Raw genomic sequence first — 6,469 nt, forward strand, 5'->3', positions numbered from 1 at the left:
AAAAAAAACAGAAAGTTCAGCCAATGACAAAGGATGCTCCATGTCTTAGGAATGTGCCTGGAACGTGGCCAACACTAGGGATTCTACTGCAAATCAGAGTATATCTCAGTTTAAAAAATTTTTTATTTCATGCATGAGTGTTTTGTTTTGGCCTGTGTACCACATGTGTGCAATGCCCGAAGAGGCCAGGAGAGGGCGTCTAATTCTCTGGGACTGGCACGTAGTTTAGTCTGGAGGTCCATCTCAGGGACTGCAGGTAAATGTAAGAAACGGAAGTGTAGAGAAATCTATGAAGAGTCAAGCGGCAAGGTGTCAAGACTTAAGCTAGTGTAGACTGTACGGGTCTTGCGGGGAAACCAGGGAGGATTGTTCTTGGCCCTCTGGTTTCCATGATTAGAGGGAACTAAGGGAAATAAGAAACCAGCTTCATTCAGGAGACAGAGGCAGGCCGATTTCCACACGCTGGAGAGCAGCTCCCGCTACAAATGCGTTCCAGGCCACCAGGATTACATACGGATCTCTAGACTAGCCTAGGCTATCTGTCTCAGACAACTCCTTAGTCTGTGCCCACTGAGTATTAAGCAATTTCTATGTAGTTTATACCACTAGTAATCAGTGAAGTCAACACTGGGAGTCTCCCCGCCCTCTTTTTTCCTTGTTTGGAATCGAACGCAGAATGTATTATTCAGGCTATGTAAGGGTTCTAGGACTGAGCTAGAACTGAGCCCCGGCCTTTTATTATTTTTGAGGCAGGAGCTCCGTATGTTATTTACGCTAGCCTTAGACTCACACTCCTCCTGGCTCAGCCTTCCGAATAGTTAGGATTACAGAAAAGCGCAATGAGGTCGGCTATGGACTAACGGGAATAACGGATTCCCATTATTATTACTGGAGACGCAGTTTCGCTATGCCTGGATGAGTGTGTTGCCTGCATCTATGTATGTGCACTAGGTGTGTGCCTGGTACCCGTGGAGGTCAGAGAGGGCTGACTGACCTCCGGGATTGGTGTTATGGATGGCTGGAAGCCGCCACGTGGGTACTGGGAACGGAAGCCAGGTCCTCTTCAAGCAACCAGTGCTCCTAACTGCTGGGCCCTCTCCTGAGCGCCCCAACCCCTGCCCCATCCGCATCTTAACCCGCCAGCAGCAACACCCACGGCCCTCTCCAGTCTCGAGGGGCCTCTGCCTCTGCTTTCGCTCTCTACCCTCCACGGTTCCGTCTTTGAAATGGGATCGCGGGTCACCACGTTAGTCCGGGTTCTTGAGCACTGTCCCGCCAAGAGAAAGTCAGCGAGGTGGAAAAAAACAATCTCCCCGCTCTGGAACCTGTTTCCATGACAACCTGGCCACCCAGCGTCGGCCGGCGGACCGCCGCGCGTCACTTCCAGATCATTTGCTTCCGGGTTCCGCTAGTGCCTCCTCGAGGATCCCTAAGAGTGAGGGCGAGTTCGGCGAAGAAGCGCCAGTCCGCCGCCTCCTGCCGCCTCCTCTCCGTTCCTCGGTCTCACCTGCTCGCCTCTGGCTTCCACCTCTGCTTCCCGGGCCCAGCGCGCAGCCGCGAGCCGGCCTCTCTCGGGGCCCGCCTCCGTGCGTCACTTCCGGGCCGAGTGCTTCCGGGCTGCTGCAGCTCCGGTACTCTTCTCGGTTCTCGGAGCCGGCGGGAGCGGCTGGGGTGTGCAGGGCCGCGCGGGGCCGTGCTTCGGCGGCGCTCGCTTCTCCGGCGGGCAGCGGCGGGTGAGTGCGGGGCAGGCGCTGTGGCGGGCCAGACCCTCAGCTCAGTCCCCGAGGCCGCGGCTGCCCTGGACGACCGGCCGCAGCACTCGCTCCGGGGCCACAGCGTACGCGCGCCCGGCGCTCTCGGAGGCAGGGCCCGCGCTGCGGCTCGCAGCCGGGAGGGAAGGCTGACCTGGCTTTGCACTCACCGAGTGACCTTGGTTGAGCCGCTGCGCCTCGGGAGCCTTGGTCTGTGAGGGTCTGTGAGGAGAGATGTGGCGGCCTTCCGGGGCCGCGGTGGGCGTGGAATGAGAGGACGCGGGCGTTGCACGGTGTCGGAGTAGAGCAGGTGTCTAATGACAGGTCCCGGTATTTCATTGGCAGACCGAGGGGCGTTAGCGAGAGCATGCCCAGCGTGTGCGATGCCTTGGGTTCCGTCCCCAGTCCCCAGCATCACCGACAAAAGACCCTGCGAGTGGACACTCCTGCCTTTAAGCCTGGGTGTTTTCCCCGCTGCTATGGCGGTCAGAGACAGGCGGCTCACAACGCAGGGAGTAGCTGCGGCAGGTGTTTACGTCCCCTGCAGAAAGGGGGCCATGGCTCCCTTCAGAATCCCGGAGAGCGGCGGCTGCGCAGAGGGAAACCAGACTCCAACACTGCTTAGGTTGTTTTCAGAGCGTTGGAAGTCCCCCGTGGCAGTGTTTGTGGAGGCTAGCAGGGGTGTGGGGACCCTGTATTTTACAGCCAGCAGGAGAGGCGGCGGGTGGGCCTGGGAGCCTCTTGCTGAGAATGAATGCGTAGAGGTTGGTCAGAAAGAACGGAGGTAGAGGCGCATCCCTGATCCTGTTTGGACGCGGCAGCTGGACCAGGGGTATGTAAACGTGTAGACTGGAGAACTGGGATCCAAATAGCCCCTGCCAGCTTAGGGAGGGAATGGCTTTCAGTGCCCCGAGGCGCATTGTTCTTGAATGGGCCCGCGGAGGGAAAGCCGAACCAGTGGTCTACTTCCCCGATTCATTTGGTCCTCTTCAGCCGAATTTTAAACGCACTCGGGTTTCCACATTGGGCGTTTTAAAGAATAATGGTTGATAAGGCGCCTAGGCGCCAGCTTTGCCTTCACTGACTTGCCCAGATTGTGGGTGCAGGAGGTGCTACCCAGAGCCGGCGGCACTAGGCATCCTTCTGCTTCTCTGTTCCGGATATTCACAGAGCTCTGTGTTTTCCCCTGCCAGCCTGGTATGGGTTGGCATTCCAGTCTTTGGGTTGCTTGGAGAAATTCACAGCTTCTGTCGCTGGTCTGTCTTGCTCTTCTGTAACCAGGCTGTGTTTAGCAGAGAACGTGTTTTTGTTGTGCTTTCAAGAGTGCTGGGTATAAATTGCTGGCTCTGTGCTCAGAAAAGACACCAGTTAGGGCCAGCCACAAGACAGCATGTATTCTTAGGAAATGTATTCAGCAGAGATGATGTAACTGCCTCGCCGCTGGCTGGTTTCTGGCCAGCCTCTCTCCTGGGCTCTTGAGCTTACATCATAAAGAGGTTGGTGGCTCTCCCAGCCTATTTGGTGTGGGAAGATGGCAGTTTTGCTACTACCAGACTGCTTCCTGGACGCAGGGCGTTTTGACTGACAAAGCCTTTCAGGGAGCCCACCCAGAAGATGGCTTTTGCCCAGGGTTAGATCCATTTCTTTCTGGTGGCCCTTTGACTTCGGACAAGTGAGCTGACTCTCTGCGCTCCGTTTCCTCTTTAATATTGCGGTTGATCTTACTGATTTTTGAACGGCTGGCACAGGGACCTGCATGTGCTGATCCTTTTGTAATTGGGACCAATTGTAGCCAGAAATGAGTGCACTGAAGGAGGAAAGCTAGGCCTTGGGATCTGTTCCCCCCTTTTTTAAGATTTATTTTTATTATTTATACAATACTCTGCTTGCATGTACACCCGAATTCCAAAGAGGGTACCAGATCTCATTACAGATGGTTCTGCTCCACCATATGGTTGCTGGGGCTTGAACTCAGGACCTTTGGAAGAGCAGCCAGTGCTCTTAAACTCTGGGCCATCTCTCCAGCCCCTGTTTGGAGACAGTAACTGCAGCTGAGCTTCCGACTCCTCAGCTGCTGAGAGGATGAGATGGGAGATGTGATTAAAGTGAGGAGCCTGTCATGTCACCTGAAACGCAGTGGGCCCCCAGTCTTTGTTTCATTCTCTCGCCCCATCGTGTGTGGTATGTTCATGTATTCACGCCTGTGAATGCAGCCTCAGAGGAAGCCAGAGGTCGCAGACTCTTTTATCACTCCACCTTTGTTTTTTTTTTGTTTTTTTTGTTTTTCATTATTTTTATTTTATGTGGCTTGTTTTACTTTCATGTATATCTAGACGATGTGCATATCTTTGTCTCCCAATGAGGCTTTCAGATCCTCTGGAACTGGAGTAACAGAATGTTGTGAGCCGCCATGTGGGTTCTGGGAACTAAATCTAGGTACTCTGGAAAAGCAGCCAGTGCTTTTAACCACTGAGCCATCTCTCCCGTCCCTCTCCCCACCTTTTTTTTTTTTCTTTTTTATTTAATGTGTGTATTCTCCTTGAATGTATGTCTGTGTACATTGGGCATGCTGGGTGCCCACAGAAGTCAGAAGAGGGTGTTGGATCCTCTGGAACTGGAATTATGGACAGTTGTGAGACATCATATGGGTGCTGGGAATCAAAGGCAGGTTCTCTGCAGGAACAGGTGTTTTTAACCACTGAGCCCTCTCTCCAGCCACCACTATCTCCCACCTCTTTTCCTCCTCCTTTTCTTTCCATTTTTAAATATTATTATTATTATTATTATTTTATGAGACAGGGTATTACTGTATAGCCCTGTCCTGAAATTCACTATGTAGATCAGGCTGGACTTGAACTCAAAGATCCATATGCCTCTGCTGCCTGAGTGCTGGGATTGGAGATGTGTGCCTTTAGTGCCTAGCTTTTCGTTTTGTATTTTGAGTCAGGATCTCTCACTGAGTCTGGAGCTTACCTATTCTTGCTAGGATGGCTGTTCATCAAGCCCTCAGGATCCTCCCGTCTTTGCTTACCAGTGGGATGGAATCCAGGGTTTCATGCATGCTAGGTAGGTACTCCAGCACCAAGACACCTCTAGGACTTTTTGGTTTTCAGACTTAGCAAAGACCAGTTCCTGCTTCTGAAGCAGGAGGGAAGCTTCTGTAAGATCAGGAGTAGCTGTGTGTATCCTCTTTGGCTGGCGGTAAGTTTGTACTGAGAGGATTTGCATGCTTGGGTAGCTGCTGAGCTGTTCAGCTAGAACTGGTCTAAGCCTGTCTTCGTCACTGAGGGCCAGTGCTGTCCTGTCCCCCACCATAACCAGACCAGGCAGAAGGTGGGTACTTAGTAAAATACTTGGGGCACATGGGCCTCGGTGTTGTCAAGGGGCACAGGCTCACTGTGTGTTGCAGGGTACATGATAAGCATTTTTGCAACTCATTGTTCAGCTGATCTTGTGGCCCCACTGAAGACTGTAAGGTCACTGTGTGTGCATGCATTCTTTACATCAATTCTGCCGGTGGCATAGGTGCGTCAGTGCTTAGTGTAGGAATTACAGGCAATTGGGAGATGCTGAGAGTAAGCTAGGAAAAGAATACTGAAAGTCAGTCATTTCCATTTGTGGCTATCCCAAGGAAACAGTGAGGGGCTGGGAAGGTGGGATTTACTCAACATGACACAGCAGGAGGTCTTCGTGTTGGAGCTGAAACCTCCAGGTGCAGCAAGCCAGTCATCCAACAGTCAAAGAAAGAGTTACAAACAATGCGTAAGCCAAGGTCCTGGTACAGAATCAGCCCGGCACAGTTGAGGAGCAAGGGATTGAATGGCTGTTGCTTAGAGGGAAGCTAAGACTGCTGTGAGAGGGAGTGTGACCTCACGGCCTCTGGCCGTAGTCATGACCCTTCTGTGTCCCCCAGGTCCATTTGTTTCTGAAGTGTTGGGTGGGTGAAAGAAGGGGTGTCTTTCTAGTCCGTGGTTGTGTGTTCTGACCTAAACTGTTTCCAAAGCTGTCATGGACTCCAGGCAGTTATGCCCTTTCTCCTGAGTGTTGGAACTATACCAGTGAGTGCCTCCCATTTTGCTGCATGTTCTACCTCACCCCACTGTTGATGCTGCTACTCATCTCCCCAAACTGGAGACCCTGGGCTGTGGCTTACTGAGGCCAGGTAGTTCTGTGGACCCTGTGATTTGTAGCCAAAGCACAGATATACTAGAGGACCCCACAGGCCAGCCCCAGAACCCCAGGGTGCAGCCCATCCCCTTACCCTACCCTACCCACTCTTAGTGATGCCAATGAGCTGTCAGCCCCACCTAAGCAAGGTGCAGATTTGCTCACGAGCCATACTGTGGAGCGCTGGCCAGCAGTGTCAGGTCAGTTCACACCCAGCTCCCAGGAGCCTTCTTGAGAAAGCCTGGTATCTTGAGGGTGGATTCCTTGCCAGGGCAGCAAAGGCTGTCAGGGCCTTCCTTACTTAGCCACATCATGCAGAGCTTTGTGTGCTGATCTGGATTCCTGAGAAAAAGGAACCAAAGGGCTCTGAACTCAGGCTTCAAGCCCATGCGTTGTTGCCTCATTGTTGCTGGTGTGCCCTCATGAGCCATGTTTTTCTACAGTGTGTGACACTGAGAGTGTCGCTGTGTTTACAGAGGTCGCCTGTGAGCTGCTGGGCTCACGTTTTCTTTGTCCAGCTGGCTGTGGCCCCCTCTAAAGTGGACAAAGGG

General features: G+C 52.9%; 1 protein-coding gene across 1 annotated transcript in view; it reads left to right on the forward strand.

Annotated features, from left to right (window-relative positions):
- The first annotated feature begins 1,576 nt into the window (after positions 1 to 1,576).
- Positions 1,577 to 6,469, forward strand: part of Spata2 (spermatogenesis associated 2) — a 10,128-nt gene continuing 5,235 nt past the window's right edge. Inside the window, exon 1 of the mRNA XM_055596183.1 lies at positions 1,577 to 1,733. The gene's annotated coding sequence lies outside the window, so the exon portion shown is untranslated. The remainder of the gene's footprint in view (positions 1,734 to 6,469) is intronic.

Source organism: Psammomys obesus, unplaced genomic scaffold, assembly GCF_907164565.1.
Source record: "Psammomys obesus unplaced genomic scaffold, mPsaObe1.curated_primary_1811, whole genome shotgun sequence".
Classification (NCBI taxonomy): domain Eukaryota; kingdom Metazoa; phylum Chordata; class Mammalia; order Rodentia; family Muridae; genus Psammomys; species Psammomys obesus.